The sequence below is a fragment of the Papaver somniferum genome, chromosome 5, assembly GCF_003573695.1.
Source record: "Papaver somniferum cultivar HN1 chromosome 5, ASM357369v1, whole genome shotgun sequence".
NCBI lineage: Eukaryota > Viridiplantae > Streptophyta > Magnoliopsida > Ranunculales > Papaveraceae > Papaver > Papaver somniferum.
Window position 1 is genome coordinate 13,822,965 of NC_039362.1, and position 21,459 is coordinate 13,844,423.

Here is a 21,459-nt window from a genome sequence, read left to right on the forward strand (position 1 = left end):
GCAGTGAAATGCAAAAATAGCTAATAAAACAACAAGAAAAACACAGCACCAATCCCCGGCAGCGACGCCAAAAACATGGTGGGCCCGGGAAGGTGTGAAATTTAAGCGAAATGAAAACGGGCCTACAGTAATACCGCAAGTGCACGGTCGTCAGTTGTAGCTCGTGCAAGTACGGGTCGATCCACAGAGATCGGGTGTGTTTTGGAGTGTTTATAGCTATTTGGGCTCTAAATTGCTATTGGGCTCTAAAATTGCTATTGGGCTTAGTTGGTTTGTTTGTAATGATGAAGTGCTTTAGGCCTTGGCCTATCAGTACACTAGGCTTTTGGAGAGAACTGTGGACTGGGCTTAACAGTTCACTTGTGAACTGGGCTTGGTTTCAGTAAACTGAACTTGGGCTCAGTGTTGAAGTGAGCTTTAATAATGAACTTGGGCTTGGAGCCTTAATGAACTGGGCTTTGGTTAAGTTCAGTGGACTGATGGGCTTTTGGTCTTAGAAACTGGGCTTGGTTTAGCTAGGCCTTTGGGCTTGCCTTAACCTAAACTGTGGCTGGGCCTAGGAGAGGAAGCAGTAGCAGCAGTAGGGCTTAGGCAAGTGCACAGCAGTTTGCAAGGCAGGGAAGAAAGCAATGTAGCAGTGGTGCAGCAGCAGACAACAGCAACAGCAGCAGCAGTGGAGCAGCACAACAACAGCAATAGGGAGGAAAAGGCAGCTGCAGCAACAGCAGCAGTAGCACAAGCAAGGAAGAAAAACAATGCAGCAACACAAAGTAAAGAAGCAGCAGCAATGCAATCAGTGAAGAGAGCAACAACAGGGCAAAGCAAAGAACAATGCAAGATGAACCAAGGCCTAAGCCAAGGGCAGGGATGATAGTGAAACTGAAATGGAGCAAAACTAAGGCATTCTTCTAGAGTGGGAAGAGAACTAGCTTGCTCATTGTCACTAGTGAGCACTAGTTTCTCCCCACTACTCAATCAATCATCAGTGCAACCTAAGCATACAAAAGGAATGGCAAGATCAGCTTGCTATGAGCACTGATTTCTTCCATTGCACAATCAGTTCAATGCTTCAAAGGTAACTAGCTTAGCATTCCATCAAACTAACAGCAGTGAACTAAACATTAACATTACACAACATCAACAAGAACATAACAAATTAACAGGATATGAAACCAAGCACATTAACAGGAACTTAAACAGGATATGAAAATAAATGAAATTAAAACTAATACACATGAACAGAAATAGTTTGAGCTGAAATTGAAAATTAACAGGACATGAAAGTCCTGGATGCCGGCTAATCCAAGCATAGTCTTTACATCACACCCACAAGGCTATTTATAGTCCACAACACAATTAGGGTTCTACCAAAAAGATTTCCAAATTAACAGTAGACTAGGGTTTGATTTCTTTACCTAATTTGATGTAGCAACATCAAATTAAACTCGACCCATTCCTCTATTTGTCCTCCTCTACCTCTCCATGTCTTCAATTGCTCCTCACTTTCGACCTAATTTACCAATTTTTGCACGCTAGGGTTTCTGATAGAGAACGTTCAGAAATTGAGAAAATAGGTGGCTAAGGAGAAGGGAAACTGATGGTATTGGTTACTTTGATGGACTTGGTGACAGAGAGTTGGTGGCGGAGCAGGTGGTGACAGAGGTGGAGAAGGTGGTGGTGTACGGTGGAAGGGGAAGGCTCTGCAAACAGGGAGGTGATGGAGGAGAGGGGCTCGACTGTTTTGGGAAGAAGGGGGGTGTTTGGTTAGGTGGTAAGGTTCGGTTGCTAGGGTGTTAGGCGGATTCATCAAATTGGATGCACAGCGAGGATGAGCCGTGGGATGTGGAGCTGGTAGGTAGATCGGACGGTGATGCGGAGGCAAGCGAGGAGCGACCGTCGGATGAAGGGATACAACGAAACGAACGGTGCTAGATTAGGTTAGGTGTTGTAGTGTAAGGTGGGGATATCAAACTTTGATGAACAGCAAGGGAGCAACCGTTGGATTCAACTACCATCTAATCTGAAGGCTTGGAATTTCAGCGCTGTGGTGCTTGGCAGAGACTTCAGATTTTGATGCTCTATGAAGGAGCGACCGTCGGATGCTTCTGAGAACTGATCTGATGGCTGAGAACGGAGGCGTTTTTGTGTGTGGAAAATGAGGTTGTGCGCACCATTCTTCGCGGCTTCCTTGCGTGATTTCTCCCGGCTTTTCACTACTTTTCTGCTCTTTTCTGCTCCGCAAGTCATCCAGACTTTATTTATTACCTAAAAAAGCAAAATTAATTAATAAAAATATTTATTCTTGAAAACAATGAAAATACAGAATATGGGATAAAATGTAGAATTAATGCATAAAAGATGAGTTAAATGCCAACAAAAAGGGATAAATATATACGGACGGTGATGCGGAGGCAAGCGAGGAGCGACCGTCGGATGAAGGGATACAACGAAACAAACGGTGCTAGATTAGGTTAGGTGCTGTAGTGTAAGGCGGGGATATCAAACTTTGATGAACAGAAAGGGAGCAACCGTTGGATTCAACTACCATCTAATCTGAAGGCTTGGAATTTCAGCGCTGTGGTGCTTGGCAGAGACTTCAGATTTTGATGCTCTATGAAGGAGCGACCGTCGGATGCTTCTGAGAACTGATCTGATGGCTGAGAACGGAGGCGTTTTTGTGTGTAGAAAATGAGGTTGTGCGCACCATTCTTCGCGGCTTCCTTGCGTGATTTCTCCCGGCTTTTCACTACTTTTCTGCTCTTTTCTGCTCCGCAAGTCATCCAGACTTTATTTATTACCTAAAAAAGCAAAATCAATTAATAAAAATATTTATTCTTGAAAACAATGAAAATACAGAATATGGGATAAAATGTAGAATTAATGCATAAAAGATGAGTTAAATGCCAACAAAAAGGGATAAATATATACAATATTTGGCACTCATCAAACACCGTTGACTTCGTTGTATTTCACAATCCGACGGTCGACGTGATTCATCTCTTATATTACCGTTAGATCTACCAACCATATTTGCATCCAACGCTCAACGTTTCTGATCATCATCTCCGATGTACATGCTCCACAGTGAAAATTCCTATACCCTAAAAACCATCGAGAGTTTTTTCTCTCATTCCCTTCTTCTCTTCCGTTCTTCTTCCTCCTCCCTGTTGCCGTACCGCTCCACCACCAACTCCACTGCCGCTCCACCGTACCACCATGTCCTCCACCACCAACTCTGCCACAACCACACCACCTACCGCACATGGTAACTTTCAATCAACTTCATCAACATCACACGATTTCAGTGACGTGTGGAATTGATGAGAATGATTGCATGTTATCAATCGAAGCTAGAAAAGGCATGGGAAGGAGCAGTGAAGTCAGAGGAAGGATGGGTCAGCGATTGATTGAAGAAATTGCGCCATCAAAGTAAGATTTTACGAAACCCTAATTTCTCAATTTTTGGGATTTTTATAGAAAACCCTAATTTCTGTTAGGGAGAGCATAGGGAAGCTAGAGTAGGGATATGGGTATGGTAGAATTAGGTGAATTAGGTAAAACCAAACCCTAATTGTACTGTTTTCAATTTGGGGATTTTTTGGGTAGAAACCCTAATTGTATAATTTAGGGATTTGGGTATAAATAGCCTTGTGTGTATGTTGTAAAACTTATGCTGGAATAGCCAGTGTCCAGAACTTTGATGTTCTGCATATATTCATGTTCTGTTTTGTGTAATGTTCCCTGTTGTTAATGTGATGTTCCCTGTTTTTGTGTAATGTTCCCTGTTTTAATATCCTGTTGTTGTTGTTGTTAATGTGATGTTTTTGTGTTGTTCCTGTTAATCATGTGTTGTTCCATCTGTTCTCTCATGTTCTCATTAGCTGAGGCTCAGATGAAGCTTTAGTGGACTGTTAGGTAGTGGAATGTTAGGTTAGAAGCCTTAGTGCACTGATTTGATTGAGCAATGGGAGAATTCAGTGCTCACTAGTGCTTGTGATTGATTGTACTGTCAAAAGACAGTCAATACTAGGAGCACATCAGTTGAGCAAGCTGTTTATCTTGCTATTCCCTTTTTGTATGCTTAGGATCTTAAGTTGGCCTTAACTGTCACTTAGTTCCATTAAGGATTCAACCTAGAACTATACTATCTGGCTAGGTCACAGGGTGGATTCATAACCCAGTTGTGTTGTTTCTCTGTTCTGTTATTCTTATTTGCTCACTGCCATTGCCCTTGGCTTAGGCCTTGGTTTATTACACTGTCATTTTATTGTCTTTGCTTCACTGTTTATCTCCATTGTTGTTTACTGTTTTGTGTGAATGTTAGGCTAAAGCCTGTGAAGCATTGGATTGATTGAGCAGTGGGGAGAAACTAGTGCTCACTAGTGACTGTGAGCAAGCTGGTTCTCTTCCCACTCTAGTAGTATGCCTAGGCTCCCAACTTTGCCTTTCATTTTTTTGTATCTTGTTCTTTCTTCACTCTTTGCCTTAGGCTAGCTGCCTTTGTGCCTTGTTCTCCCACTGCCCTTGGCTTGTAGCCTTGGTTTGCAACTATCTCTGTTTTGTTATTACTTGGCTTGCACTATCACATTAGCACTATGTCACCATTCATTGTAAATGCCACCTTAGTTTCATAATTGTTTTTGGCCTTTGTAAATACTCCAGCTGCATTGTCACTTCTCTACTGTCATTGCCATTACCACATTGTAAATATGCAACACCATTGCCACTGTCACTGTAACCTCACTTTGTACATAAGCACTGCAGCCTTGCCCTATGCTTCATGGTTTCTTTATGTCATTGTCTTGGCTTGGTGCCTTATTCTCCCATGTTAACTCACTGCATTGTTGCACTACCTTGACCCTGTTTTGCCCTGTCTCAGCTTGGTCCTAGAGCTAGCTATCTTGACTTAGCCTTTGTGCTAGTCTGCCTTGGCCAGTATCATGGCCTAGAGCCTTATCTTGGTCTGACAGCTGCATTGCTTCCCTTCCACTGATGCTGCTGCTGCTGCTACCTCAACCAGCTTTGCTACTGCAGCTGTCTGCTTCCACTCCTGCTGTCTGCTGTTTCTCCAGCTCATTGCTAGGGTGAAGCAAAAGCCCATATCACTGTTAGGGTGCCCAAGGCTCAGTTCAGTCCATCTGTAGTCCAAAGGCCCAAAGCCCAGTTCATTCTTATAGAATAAGGCCAAAGCACAAACTCAATCAAGAGCCCAGTGCACTTCAAAACCAAAGCCAAGCCCACTGTGCCTAGAAGTTACCAAAGCCCAATAGCCAACTAGAGCCCAAAATAGCTAGAAAACTCCAAAACACACCCAGTCTCTGTGGATCGACCCGTACTTGCACGAGCTACAACCGACGACCGTGCACTTGCGGTATTACTGTAGGTCCGTTTTCATTTCGCTTCAATTTTATACGCTTTCCCGGGCCCACCAAGTTTTTGGCGTCGCTGCCGGGGACCATTTTGCATTTAAATATAATATCTTTGAGGCCTACCAAGTTTTTGGCGCCGCTTCCGGGGACTGGTGCTGTGTTTTTCTTGTAGTTTTATTAGCTATTTTTGCATTTCACTGCATAGCATTTGCATCTGCATCTGCTTCACTTCATTTGTTGTTGGACCTGCTGTTCTGAACCAGTTTTTCCTCTGCTGGGACGCCACCAAGGAAAAGAACCAAAGTCCAACTGGGTTTTTGCAACAATATCAGAGCAGCTGGGCTGTGCTTAAAAGGTAACCCATTTAAGAGAACCCGAATTGTGGGCTTCCAATTTTTAATTGTGGGATTGTAATATTAAAGCCAATTTTTGGGATTGTAATATTAAAGCAATTTTTGGGATTGTAATATTAAAGCCAATTGTGGGCTTCCAATTTTTAATTGTGGGATTGTAATATTAAAGCAAATGATATTTTCGAACATAAATGTAACGATATCTTTGTCGTGAATATGATGTACTGCCTTCACTTCTGTCCATTTTGTGAAATAATCTGTTGCGACTATTAAGTATCTTCTTTGTCCAGAACCTGGTAAAAATGGCCCCACAATATCTAAGCCCCACTTTCCAAAAGGCCACACACTGGTTGAAGATGACAATGGTGCTCCAGGTGCATGTATTTTCTTTCCATGTCGTTGACAATCTTCGCAACGTCTTGATATTTGTTTTGCATCTTCGTGCATGTATGGCCAGTAATAGCCTTGCATTTTTGCTATATGTGCCAAAGATCTTCCTCCGCTATGATTGCCAGCATCCCCACTATGTAACATTTTTAGCACTTTTTCTCCTTCCTCTCGTGTCAAACATCTGAGTGATGGTCCATTAAAGGATTTTCGGTATAGCAGCCCATCTCTTAACTCATAATTCGTTGCGCGAATTTTTAACTTGTGAGTTTCCAATCTATTTCTTGGTGTTTCTCCTTTCGCCAAATATGCATAAAGTTCTGTTCTCCAATCTGCGATATTGTTCGTTTGTTCTTCTTCTTCACCGCCTATTATCATCACGTTCACTTCTTCTTCTTCTTCTTATTCTTTGATTGATGGTGACAGAAGTGTTTGTATTTTTATGCATCTCGCGGTTGGATCTGTCATCATGCTTGAGATGAAAGCAAAAGCGTCTGCGAGTCTGTTATCCTTCCTTGAAATGTGCCTCCACTTTATTTTTGGGATTTTCGCTGACAATTCTTCAACGAGCTTCTTGTATTTCTTCAATGATGGTTCATTTGTAGTGTACTCTCCCTTTATTTGGCGAATAACTAGTTGCGAATCACTAGTGATCCTGGCATTTTCTAGTTTCATTTCTATTGCGAATTTTAAGGCATGTATCACAGCTTCATATTCCGTTTCGTTATTAGTGGATGCGAATTCCAATCTGAATGAAAAAACCATCTTCACTCCTTCTGGAGAAATTAAAACAATTCCAACTCCATTTCCTTCTCCATTTGATGATCCATCTACCAATATCTCCCATCTATTTGGTTCTGTTAATAAATCTTTTGGATCTCCGTGTTCTTCTTCTATATCCATCATTTCTTCTACCGATTCATCTTCTTCTAAAGGAAATTCTGCCAAGAAATCTGCAACAACTTGTGATTTTGGTGAAGACAAAATTTCATATTTAATATCAAAGTGGCCTACTTGTGCATTCCATCTCTCCACTCTTCGATCTTTTAGAATTCTTCATCACTGATTCAATTGGTACTTTTGTTAATACCTTTATCTTGTGCGCTTGAAAATATGTGCGGAGCTTAAATGATGCATAAACTAATGCTAAGATTAGCTTCTCAATCTTTGAGTAATTCTTCTCGACAGTATTAAAAGTTTTGCTAATGTAATAGATGGGTTTCTCCACTCCTGCGTCTATTCGCAATAACACAGCACTTAATGCAAGCTACGTCGTCGCAAGATAGATCAATAATTCTTCTCCTGATTCTGCCTTTTGTAAAATAGTTATATTCATAAGATGTTCTTTGATCCATTGAAAAGCTTTTTCGCATTCATCAGTCCATTTAAATTTCGCCCCCTTCTTGAGTATATCAAAAAAATATTTGCATTTGTCTGATGATCGCGAAATGAATCTCCCCAGCGAAGCTAAAAGTCCATTCAACTCCTGTACATCTTTTATTGTTGCTGGTGTTGGCATGTCACGAACTGCTTGCACTTTTTCTGGATCAACCTGTATTCCTTCCTTTGATACAATGTAGACTAAAATTTTTCCCGATGCAACTCCAATAGTATACTTCTCAGGATTCAGTTTAATGTTATACTGCCGCATTTGTTCAAAAATCTCCCTCAGGTCCTGTACATGGTCTTTGGCTTCTTTACTCTTTACTAACATGTCATCCACGTATACTTCTAATGTTTTGTGTATCCGTTTCGCGAACACCTTCTCTATCATTCTTTGACATGTCGCTCCTGCATTTCGCAAACCAAATGGCATTTTCGTGTAACAATATAAACCTCTAGGGGCAAAGAAAGCAGTATGTTCTTGATCTTATTTAACGAGAGGGATTTGGTTATACCCTTTGTACCCATCTAAAGACGATACCCTATCATTTCCCGCTGCGGATTCCACCATTTGAGGAATATCTGGTAAAGAAAAACTATCTTTAGGACAAGCTTTGTTTAAATCACTGAAATCTATGCAAATCCTTATTCCTTTGTTTTTCTTTGGGACAATGACCATATTCGCTATCCATTCTGGTTATTTAGCTTCTCTTATAATTCCTGCATCAAGCATTTTCTGTAGTTCTTCTTTTATTTGGGAATGGTAAGCTGTTGCGATTTTTCTTATTATTTGTTTAAATGGTCTCATATTCTTGTTAATCTCCAACTTGTGACATGCAATTGATGGATCTATTCCCGGTATCTCATCCATGCTCCCTGCGAAAACGTCTTTATATTCTCGCAAAAGGTTAACAGTTCTTTCTTCTTCTTCTTCTACATCCATCTTGGTTCCAATTCTCAATATTAGAGGTTCTTCTATAGTCCCAACATTTACTTCTTTTGTTGGTTCTGCGGCAGTGTAACTGAACTTGGATTCTCCCATTGGTGTTGGTTCTTTTATTGTTTTCACAGGTCCTTCTCCTTCTTCCGAAATTTCGCTGGGTATTCCCCTGCCTTCTTTTGCCCTTATCATGTATACTCTAAATTATTCTTCTTTCTTTGCCTCCTTTGCCAACTTTCTGCGAAATTGTTTCCTTTTTGCTTGTCCTTCATAATGCTTTACTTCAATTTGATGACATAATTTCGCATTGTCAACATCTCATCTGATTTCACCTATTCCATTTGGTGTGAGGAATTTAATACATTGATGCAACGTTGACACTACAACTTTTATCGCATGTATCCATGGTCTTCCTAACAACATATTGTATGGCGATTCCATATCCACCACGCATAGTGTCACGTGTGTTTCAATCTCTCCTAGTGGAATTCGTACTACTATTTCTCCTTTAGGTTTTGTTGTGGATTTTCCAAAGCCATGAACAAGATATGTTGAACTGGACATTTCTTCATCTTTAAATCCCATTCCCCTGAACGCATGATAAAATATTATATCCACTGAACTTCCTGTATCGACTAAAGTTCTGTTCAATATCCATTCTTCCGTGGATTTTGTTGTTGTCTCCTTCTCTTTTCGCGTAATAGGTACTGTAATAACCAATGGAGATGTGTGGTTCAAATTTTCTTTTGGTATTTCTGTCGCCATGAATGTGATTTTTTGCTTTTCCGAATCTTTCAAGGGTGATGTCTTTTCTACTGCCATAACCTTCCTTCGTTCAAAATTTCGTTTATGTATTCTTCCTTTGATGTTTTCATGGAATTCATTAATCATTGTTTTTGTTATTATATTACACTCCAATCTTTTGTCATATTCATTGACTCTAATCATTTTTATTTTAACTGGTTCACTGATTTATTTGATCACTTTCTTAATTTGAACAATTTCAACAACAATCTTCAACTTTCGATCTTCATCTCCCTGTTTCTAGCGCCATTATGTAGTTGCAGGAAATCCTACACTACACCCCTCATATGATTTCATTAACATTCAACTCATTTTAGATTAACAATCTTAATTTCATTGATGAATCTTTGAACAATCTTACAAGAAAAGATAAAGGAATTGAGAATAACCACTGCTCTATATTTTCTCTCTCCTATTTACTTGTTTCTTACTCAAAAAAATGATCTCTCCCTTCCTTTACAATTGAACGACTATTTATAGGGAAATACATAGTGGATGACAGCTAATCTGTCCTTTATATTCGGATATGGCTTCCGACATTCTCGCAACCTTACAGATGTTAATCTCGCAAACTCTCTAATTTTCGCAGGACTATCACATCTTTCTCATGATTTTAGCTGACGTCGTTTATTATATCATTTCTGGAATTGTTCTGCGACGTTGTTGTGTTGTGTTGTTTGATAATTTCGCTGAGACATTATTGCTGCGAGATTATGATCCTACATTTCTTTTGATAAAAATCAAGGTGAACAAGAACCAATTGATAAACCAGACTTATATTCCGGAAGAACAACCTAATATTATCAATCACCTCACAATAATCTAAATCATATGGTAGTGAAACTAGATATTGTGGAATCACAAACAATGAGACGAAGATGTTTGTGATTTCTTTTTATCTTGCCCTATCAGAGATATAATCTCAAGTCAATTATTCAATTGAACTCGTACGATAGAAAATGGCAAGATCATATTGCTCAACTACAAGATAAGTAGTTTCGTCTGGCTTCACAATCCCAATGAAGTCTTTCACTCGTTAATCGACAGGGTCTCGAGAAGAAACATACGATTAAAGGAGAATCGACTCTAGCAAACTAACTAGTATCACACATGAGGTGTGGGTATTAGTTTTGCACAGTTGCTAGACGTCTCCTTATATAGTTTTCAAATAAGGGTTTGCAATCTAAGTTACCTTGGTAACAAAGCATTCAATAATCACCGTTAGATGAAAAACCTGATTTATCCAAGCTAATATCTTTCAATGGTTAGATCGAAACTTAGTTTGTCACACACAAATGAAATGTATTCATTTAGGTTTGAGTAACCGTACCTAAACATGTACATTGGTTGGTTCATAAATTGTTAACCAATGGTTAGCCATATGAGTGCTTTCATATTAACTGTATTCATCTTTCTCATAACTAGTTCAAATGACTCATAAGAACTAGTTCAAGAGTTGTTCAATTGCTTAGGTCATTATACATAGACACAATTGAAACAAAATCGGATTGATTCATTTGAATCAATTCATGAACAGTATACCCACGTTTCGCAAAGATTGCATTCCTTATAATTTATTGTTTTAAGTCCATGAACTACCGATTTGATAAATAACTAGCCTGGGTACGCGTACGGTATGCGTACCTTAGCTGCCGGATTTTGATTTGGTTTTAGTTTTCAAACTTAGCGGACTTTTTCGGGTGAAAAAGTACCGTCAGTACGCGTACGGGTACGCGTACTTAAGGTGACTGGTTTTTGAGTTCGTAAACTTCAAACTCAACAGAATTTTACGGACGTGAATTTCCTCCAGTACGCGTAGGGGTACGCGTGCCCAACCTGTCTCCTTCACCAATACCGCATGCACACATATGCACGCACTTGGTTTTCCGGCACATGGATTTATACAATAATGTGCGAACACACTATATGCTTACATTCATAGGTGGTTACATATTCTCAACTCTACATTTCAATCGTTGAAACATTCTTCTATAATGTTATAACAGTCGTTAGACATAAAGAATCGACTATCGTCATCAAAGCTATTTTGAAGATTGAAACGTCATCATGACTTTCGTCACGGGTAAAGATGAAGATGGTTAAAGTAAAATCTCACCAACACGTATTTCGAGAAAAAGATAGGCGAGTAAACTCGGATCGAAATAGCAAATGTGTATGTATAAAAATTATCATACTTATACGACTTTTGTCTCTAGAGTAGGAGATAAAGTAGATAGACTTTTGAGTGACAAGATGAGTTCAAGTCTCCACATACCTTTTGGTCGGATGAAGTTCCACTGGTTCCTTGAGTAGTTCTTCGTCTTTGCAAGATAATCGCCATGGAGTCTGGAGCTCAACTATTCCTAACTATCCTAGAACGAGACTTAGTCATAAGTATACTAGAAATCAAGACATATAGTTTTGATCACTAATATTGACAAACATGCTTGAGATAGCAACGCATGCGAGTTCGACCGAGCAATGCTCTAACAATCTCCCCCTTTGTCAATTTTAGTGACAAAACTATCAATACATATGGATTACAAAATAAATAAAACTTTGTAGCTTATCGTCCACATGCTTGATCTCCTTGGTGCTTCAACGTTACTTGAAAACTTCATCTTTTCCAAGTACTCCCATGATTCCATAGATGTTCAATTCAGCATCATAGTTGTTGAAGTTCCGTAGTCATAACAACGAGAAAACAAAAACTCTCGATCATTGTTATACAATTTCATAGTATTATTACACAACATCAAAGTTCTCATATCAAAACTTCGACAACAATACTATGGTGATATGTATCACTCCCCCTTAGTCAATACTTTCGTCTCAACATGAAAACCACTCCCCCTTACATAATGACCTGTAAAGCACGTAAATCATATGTATTTGTAGTGTGAACTATACATTAATTCTCCCCCTTTTTGTCAATAAAATTGGCAAAGGTATGAAAACGGGATCCTAATGAAATTTCCACGAAGACGCTTCAAGACCAAAGAAAAGTACATATCAACTTGTTTAGATGCAATCATAAAGCCGAGGCTAAATGCATTCATCAAGGAATTTATAAAGATACAAGATAACCCCTAAATAATTCCACAGCCGCACTCCCCACAAAGATATGAAAATTAAGCGCAAGTTCAAAAGAACTCTCCCCCATTTGATGTCATTCCCAAGAGAACAACAAGAGGGACCTTACTTTTACAAGAAAAGAAGGATTTTATTGGACACCAAAAACCATAAAGAAATGATTTTCTATATCCAAAATTCTAAATTAAACTAACCACAAGAGAACCCATGATCAATTTAATCGGAATACACAACCAAAATAACCACAAACGAATCTATGATTAATCTAGTTGGAAATGCTCGACATAAGAGACCTTACGGAGCTACGACTAAGTTCACCATAAAAGAATGATTAAATCAATCGTCTTATGCTCAACACAATAAAAACTTATGGAGCATTGCAGTATACACATAAAATATGGATCAGGGAATGCTCAATACTGCGGCATATACAAGGATTCATTCTATTTTCCATCACTATTTGCACAATGACATACAATAGACATAATCCTTGTAAACAAAAGATTTTAACCTATCTTCCATCAATAATTGACATAATAGGATTAAATTTTGTTTGTCAAAAGTTCATCGATCTTGTATCAATACTCGCATATCGACATATAAAAGAGATAACTTTTAACATCGTATGGGACAATAATAGTTCACGGACGCAAACACGCATATCCCATAACATATTGCAATATATAAAATCATAAATATTAATACTGCAAACATCATCTTCCAAACAATTTTTAGAATTTAAATAAATAAACCTAAAAAAATAAAGATGAAAAACGATGAAAAACGATGGACATAGCTATGTATACTCACAATAATGGCTATTCCAAACTCTAGTTATTCTTTCTCTTAAACAAAAACAAGAATAAAATTCTTTTAAGAAGTTTCATTAGACAAATAAATCAGTTTTCTTTGATTATTTCATACCTTTGAAAAGGTCCATCAAAATAGGAGTCACTGATATCCTTGATCTTCTTGACTGTAGAGACGCCGTGTTCATGAGTTAGAACATTAGTTTTTCGGTCAACGATGCGAGTAAGATGCCTGGATTTGACGCAATCAAGGACAACCTTCTTCTGGCTCCTGATCAGGATGTTTTGATTTTCAAGGATTTTTGCTTGTCCATCCAAGAGTTAGTTTATCTGCAATTGAAGATTGGCAAGCTCGTTCCTAACCTCAGTCTGAACGAAGATTAAATCCTTGATAGATTATCCTATCAAAGATTTATACTCTTTTCTTTCAAGCATCTTTTTCAGAATCAGATCTTGAGTTGAATCACATCCTTTGAAATCTTCTTCCATCTCAATGTTTACTTCTTTTTGAGGTTCAACATAGGTTCCCATAGACATCTTTTTCTGGGAACATGATAAACACATACAAGACATATATATGTTGTTAATCAAGGGAGAAACCCTAGATTTCCTTAGAGAAGACTTGGACGTTCGTGGACCTGGAGAAAATATCAGAAACAGGAAGGACCCAAACAGAAATACAAACTGTTTCTCAAAATGTATCTCTTAAACAAGGCTCAAAACTGAAAAGTTAGAGCAACCGAGATTCATTAGGTACAAAGAGAGTAGCGGGAAAAAAAACATCAGATCAACAGAACGAATGGTAATCTACTAAGACTTGAGCATCTCATAAACAGACATCCTTGTAACTCTCAAGTTAGACACAAGGATGAGAATACCTACAGTTAGGTAGAAGGATGAGATATGATCTCATCATGGGTGTTTAGAGAATATTTGGGGATACCATCTGATGAGTGCCAAATATTGTATATATTTATCCCTTTTTGTTGGCATTTAACTCATCTTTTGTGCATTAATTCTACATTTTATCCCATATTCTGTATTTTCATTGTTTTCAAGAATAAATATTTTTCTTACTTAATTTTGCATTTTTAGGTAATAAATAAAGTCGGGATGAATCATGGAGCGAAAAAGAGCAGAAAAGTAATGAAAAGCCGGAAGAAATTGCGCAAGGAAGCCGCGAAGAATGGTGCGCACAAGCCCAAAAAGCTAGGAATGGGCACAAGAAGGAAGAATTGTTCTTAAAGAAGATATGGGCTTGGCATACCCAAGGCCCAAAACCCTTACCCAAACCCATTTTCTATATCCATACCCGCCTCCATCTTCAGCCGTCAGATCGGATTATATCGAAATCCAACGGTCGCTCCTATGCATGTGCATCAAATCCAGATACTTTCGCTTAACACTACAACACCTAACTCCATCTGGCGCCGTTAATTTTGTTGTATTGTATGATCTAACGGTCGCTACAATATACACTTCATCTCACTGTCAGATTGATCTTCCATCTCCATATCCTACGGTCAAGCTTCGTAAGCATCAAAAACTTGATGTCCCGACCCACACCCTAATACCTAACACATATACCCCTAAAAGAAATCAAACAAACCCTAAAAAACTAACGGGTTCTCTTCTTCTCCTCCCTCTTTCCGTCTCCTCCACACCCGACAGTGCAGGCCGTACGCCACCACCATCTCCATCACCTGCCTCCATCTCCGACAACACCATGATCTCCAGTAGCGCCACCCGACAACAGCAGCATCCTATCCCCCTAAGCCTAGCTGTTGTATCTAACCCACACGCATCTCACTGACCTAGATGTGGGTTTGATGCAACACCTCGATTTAGGGCATCAGAAGAATGGAGAGGAGCATAGGGAACAATTGCAGAGCATGGGTCAGCGTCGAATTGGGTAAATTTTATTTTGGGAACCCTAATTTTTGGGATTTGGGGGAAACTCTAATTTTAATGTTTGGGTATAAATTGAGGGTTGGGTATCACTGTTAGAGGTGTTCTTGGACTAGCCAAGTGACCAATTAGGTTTAATTTCATTTTCTCAACTGTTCAATTTAGGGTTAACTTTAATTTCAATTTCAATTTTATTTATTTTCAATTTCTGTTTTATTTCATGTTTAATTCCATGTTCATTTAATTTATGTTCTTATGATTTCTGTATGTTTCTAATTTCAATTTAGTTTTGTGTTTACTGTTAGTTCACTGTAGTGTTTAAGGTTTAGTTCCTCAAATGTTAAGTTTGTTCATTGTGAAGTGATGGAATGTTAGGCTAGAAGCCTTAGAGCATTGTGTTGATTGAGCAATGGGGAGAAACTAGTGCTCACTAGTGAATGTGAGCAAACTAGTTCTCTTCCCACTCTAGTTGTATGCCTAGGCTCCCAACTTTGCCTTTCATTTTTTGTATCTTGTTCTTTCTTCACTCTTTGCCTTAGGCTAGCTGCCTTTGTGCCTTGTTCTCCCACTGCCCTTGGTTGTAGCCTTGGTTGCAACTATCTCTGTTTTGATATTACTTGGCTTGCACTATCACATTAGCACTATGTCACCATTCATTGTAAATGCCACCTTAGTTTAATTGTTTTGGCCTTTGTAAATACTCCAGCTGCATGTCACTTCTCTACTGTCATTGCCATTACCACATTGTAAATATGCAACACCATTGCCACTGTCACTGTAACCTTACTTTGTACATAAGCACTGCATCCTTGCCCTATGCTTCATGGTTTCTTTATGTCATTGTCTTGGCTTGATGCCTTATTCTCCCTTGTTAACTCACTGCATTGTTGCACTTCCTTGACCCTGTTTTGCCCTGTCTCAGCTTGGTCCTAGAGCTAGCTATCTTGACTTAGCCTTTGTGCTAGTCTGCCTTGGCCAGTGTCATGGCCTAGAGCCTTATCTTGGTCTGACAGCTGCATTGCTTCCCTTCCACTGCTGCTGCTGCTGCTACCTCAACCAGCTTTGCTACTGCAGCTGTCTGCTTCCACTCCTGCTGTCTGCTGTTTCTCCAGCTCCTGCCTTGGCCACTGTCCTGCTGCCCAAGGCCCAGCCACAGTTTAGGTTAAGGCTCAAAGCCCAGTTCAGTCCTGGATTAATCTAGAAGCCCAATTCAGTCAACTGAGGGCTTAATCCAAAAGCCTAAACTCAAAAGCCCAAGACCAAATCAATTGAGTCCATTCCATTGCACTTCAAAGTCCAAGCCTAGTGCACTTCAAGACCAACTGAGCCCAAGCTCAGTTCACTTCATTATCAAACAAGCTTATAATCCAAAGGTAACCTAAAGCCCAATAGCCAACTAGAGCCTAAAATAGCTAGAAAACTCCAAAACACACCCAGTCTCTGTGGATCGACCCGTACTTGCACGAGCTACAACCGACGACCGTGCACTTGCGGTATTACTATAGGCCCGTTTTTATTACGCTTCAATTTTACACATCTCCGGGCCCACCAAGTTTTTGGCGCCGTCTGCTGTTTCTCCAGCTCCTGCCTTGGCCACTGTCCTGCTGCCCAAGGCCCAGCCACAGTTTAGGTTAAGGCTCAAAGCCCAGTTCAGTCTTGGATTAATCTAGAAGCCCAATTCAGTCAACTGTGGGCTTAATCCAAAAGCCTAAACTCAAAAGCCCAAGACCAAATCAATTGAGTCCATTCCATTGCACTTCAAAGGTCAAGCCTAGTGCACTTCAAGACCAACTGAGCCCAAGCTCAGTTCACTTCATTATCAAACAAGCTTATAATCCAAAGGTAACCTAAAGCCCAATAGCCAACTAGAGCCCAAAATAGCTAGAAAACTCCAAAACACACCCAGTCTCTGTGGATCGACCCGTACTTGCACGAGCTACAACCGACGACCGTGCACTTGCGGTATTACTGTAGGCCCGTTTTTATTACGCTTCAATTTTACACATCTCCGGGCCCACCAAGTTTTTGGCGCCGCTGCCGGGGATTGGTGCTGTGTTTTTTCTTGTAGTTTTATTAGCTATTTTTGCATTTCACTGCATAGCATTTGCATCTGCATCTGCTTCACTTCATTTGCTGTTGGACCTGCTGTTCTGAACCAGTTTTTCCTCTGCTGGGACGCCACCAAGGAAAAGAACCAAAGCCCAACTGGGTTTTTGCAACAATATCAGAGCAGCTGGGCTGTGCTTAAAAGGTAACCCATTTAAGAGAACCCGAATTGTGGGCTTCCAATTTTTTAATTGTGGGCTTGTAATATTAAAGCCAATTTTTGGGCTTCTCTTATTTTCTGTTGGGTTTGTAATAATTTATTTGTGGGCTTGTTTGTTTACATTGATTATGGGCTTGTGTATTTAATTTTTGTGGGCTTGTTTAAATTGGACTTGTATCTTGTATTCTGGGTTTAAACCCAGCTGAGCTTGTGACCGACCACGCTAGGTTAACTCGTTAGTGGGCCGAGTACCCAAATTCTAGGCCGAGATTTTGGACTCAGTTTCACCAAACGTTTTCAAACCAGCTGAGCCACAGCAAACACAAAACCAACAGTGGGCGTGCTCCCATTTCAAAAACCAAATTTTATTTTCTTCATTTTATTGTTCTTAAAAAAAAAAAAAAAAAAAAAAAAAAAAACAAAAAAAAAACAAAATTTTGCTCCTTATTTCAAAAACCAAAATTTTCCCAAAAATCCAAACCCATTAAAACCAAACATTTTTCCAAAAATCCAAACCCATTAAAACCAAATAGTGGGCTTTGTGTCTTTTCAATATGGGCTAACCTCGTGCTCTCCATGAATACATGTATCCGACAATAAAAATTCCATCATCATGTATTGTATTACCTCAAACCAATAACCCTTTTAAAATAAATGCAAGCATGATACAAATACTTCCTATATTTCGAGGGTTCGATTCTGAGAACCCCTATACTCATGTAAGAGAGTTTGAAAAAATTTGTCGGACTATGCAACCTGATCATATGTCCGAAGACTCTCTGAAATTGCGTTTGTTTACATTTTCTTTAAAGGAAAGGGCCAAAACATGGTTTTACGGTTTGAGACCACAATCAATCAACACTTGGGACCAACTCACAGATCTATTTTTCAAAAAATTCTTTCCACATCATAGGACCATCGCTATTCGTCAAAGTATCAATTGTTTTGTCCAATTGGATGAGGAATCTGTTTTTCACTATTTTGAACGTTTTAATGATTTGTTGAGCGAATGTCCGCACCATGGATTTGAGAAGTGGAGACTTGTCGTCATCCTCTATGAGGGACTAGACTTTAAATCTCGAACCATGGTTGAGTCTATGTGTAATGGTGAGTTTATTGATAAATCTGTGGATGATGCATGGAATTTTTTAGCCGAGATTGCAGAGAAAACCCATCAATGGGAATCCGTTAGGGAAACAGGAACAACACCACATGATATGAGTCACCCCCATGAATTAGAGTTTTATTCTTGTAATAGCTCCGACCTTAGGATTGAAAATTATCCTAGATTGCAAAATCCCTATCATGATGATGATGATGATTATGATGTTATGTTAGAAGAACATGTCTATACTGAAAATGTTATGGAACCTTTGGGTTCAAATACATTAGGCTTATCTGCCCCGACCTTAATGCATGACATTTCTTCTAGTATTCCATGTTATGTTTCCCCTGATGTGCCGATACACGAGAATAAATCTGTTGATGATGTTGATGATTCTGAGTGTGATCTTGCCAATTTGATTGATGATTGTGAGCATGATGTGACATGTGTAGATGAGTTAGGAGATTTTGATTTGATTGATAATGATATGCCTATTCTTCTACCTAAGTCACAATCTGATGGCCTTCCACCCAACCTAGATTTGGTTTGTACCCATATTGTCAAACCGATTTTTCTGAAAATTCCTAATCTAGGATTGGAACTGTATGCTTCCCAAGTCCTTTTGGACTATTTTGCTTCTAAGTATAATATCTTTGAGGAACCACAGTTGGAAATTGCATGTTTGCCCGTCCCTAGCACAGTTCACTTTGAGCTAGACCTTGTGCATGATGAACCCCCAAAACTGCGAGATTTTGTTTCCAAAATTTTATCCGTTGAAAAATCCAGGTTTGGGGGTAGCTCATTTTGTTTCACAGTTTCACTTGCGTTTCTTTCCTGTTATATTTGTGTGAAGCTGTTGAAACCTCTACACTTTGTCTTTTGGGTTGATCCTCAACTCTTTAGATTGTTAGTGTATGGTGAATTTTTGTATATAATCCAGTAGATAAAATTTCTTAAAAACCCTTTTGTTCCTTTTGTATATATTTTGCTAATCCAATATGATCTCGGCTGACATATGTTGGATTCTTGCCTTGAATAACGGAGTTCTAATATTGCTTTCGCCGAAATCGGGTATTCTCTTTCCTTTTTATCTACTCAACATGATCCTCTTCATATGTTGTATTATAATTTTGTTCATATTTTGAAACATTGAGGACAATGTTTAGTTTAGGTTTGGGGGTATAGAGTAGATACCACGATAATATGCCATAATTGAAAACAAAACTCCATCTTTTTGAAAAAATTGAAAAATTCCAAAAAAAATTGAAAAATTGAAAAATCAAAATAAAAAATTAAAAAATTAAAAAAATCATTAAAATGGATCTCATTTACCTTGAAATGTTGACTCTTGTGCAAATATGTAATTATTAGGAGTCTTAGTCTAGATATTTAGGCACCCTGATTCTAGCACAATTCACATAGTGATAAGAAATTTGCACGCGCACGATCTACCAATACATGTATGGCCTCGATCTTCAAGGTGTTTGATAGGAAGTTACGATTGCCAATCACTTTAGAATACTGAACGAAACTTGACTAGCTTGTTCTTTGTTTGGTTGGGATAGAAGGTGGAGGTTACATTAAGAAAGACAACCATCGAATTTAACTGGGTGCATCAAAAAGGGCTACCTCTTGCAAAGTGTCATGTAATCTTTTGTTTCCTTTTGTATTTGTATCAAAAGTGTTTTCTTTTGCAAAAAAAAAAAAAAAAAAAAAAAGAGAAAAAAAATATATCAGAAAAATACAAAAAAATCAAGTATTTATCAATTCCATCATCTCTTGTTCCAAAAATAAAAAGAGAATAGTCAATGTAAATAAGAGTCATGTAAATAGTCATTTTTTTGTTTCATTGTAATAAGCAAGGAGGGTGTATGCCATTGATGTACAACGCGGGTAATTGTGAAATACCTCCAACTCATTCACAATTCTCGTAAAGTCCGGACAGCTAGCTAGATTTCGACCTTGGTTCTTAGCCTGAGAAACTATCTCTTGGTGATTAGTAGTCATAACTTCAAATCTTTCTTTACACATGTGTAGATACACTTTACACTCTTATCACATGTCTTTTTTTGTTATCAGTGCTAGGATTGTGCCTTTGATAGCTAGATTGACATCTCCATTTTGCTGTGAGCTTAAACTGACTTGCACATGTCACATTTGATGGAATCTGAGCTTATATTTTGACCTAGAACTTTGTAGGTACGTTCTAAGCAAACCTTCACGAGACTTCAACTCGTCCACTAGGGACACTTAGTGGTTTAAAAGGCTTAGTGCATACGCTAAATGCATTCGAGAGACCAGCGACAGTGGTATAGGTAGGATTTCCTTAGTTTTGTTTTACTTGAGGACAAGTAAAATTCAGGTTTGGGGGTATTTGATGAGTGCCAAATATTGTATATATTTATCCATTTTTGTTGGCATTTAACTCATCTTTTGTGCATTAATTCTACATTTTATCCCATATTCTGTATTTTCATTGTTTTCAAGAATAAATATTTTTCTTACTTAATTTTGCAATTTTAGGTAATAAATAAAGTCGGGATGAATCATGGAGCGAAAAAGAGCAGAAAAGTGATGAAAAGCCAGAAGAAATTGCGCAAGGAAGCCGCGAAGAATGGTGCGCACAAGCCCAAAAAGCTAGGAATGGGCTCAAGAAGGAAGAATTGTTCTTAAAGAAGATATGGGCTTGGCATACCCAAGGCCCAAAACCCTTACCCAAACCCATTTTCTATATCCATACCCTCCTCCATCTTCAGCCGTCAGATCGGATTATATCGAAATCCAACGGTCGTTCCTATGCCTGTGCATCAAATCCAGATACTTTCGCTTAACACTACAACACCTAACTCCATCTGGCGCCGTTAATTTTGTTGTATTGTATGATCTAACGGTCTCTACAAGATACACTTTATCTCACCGTCAGATTGATCTTCCATCTCCATATCCTACGGTCAAGCTTCGTAAACATCAAAAACTTGATGTCCCGACCCACACCCTAATACCTAACACATATACCCCCAAAAGAAATCAAACAAACCCTAA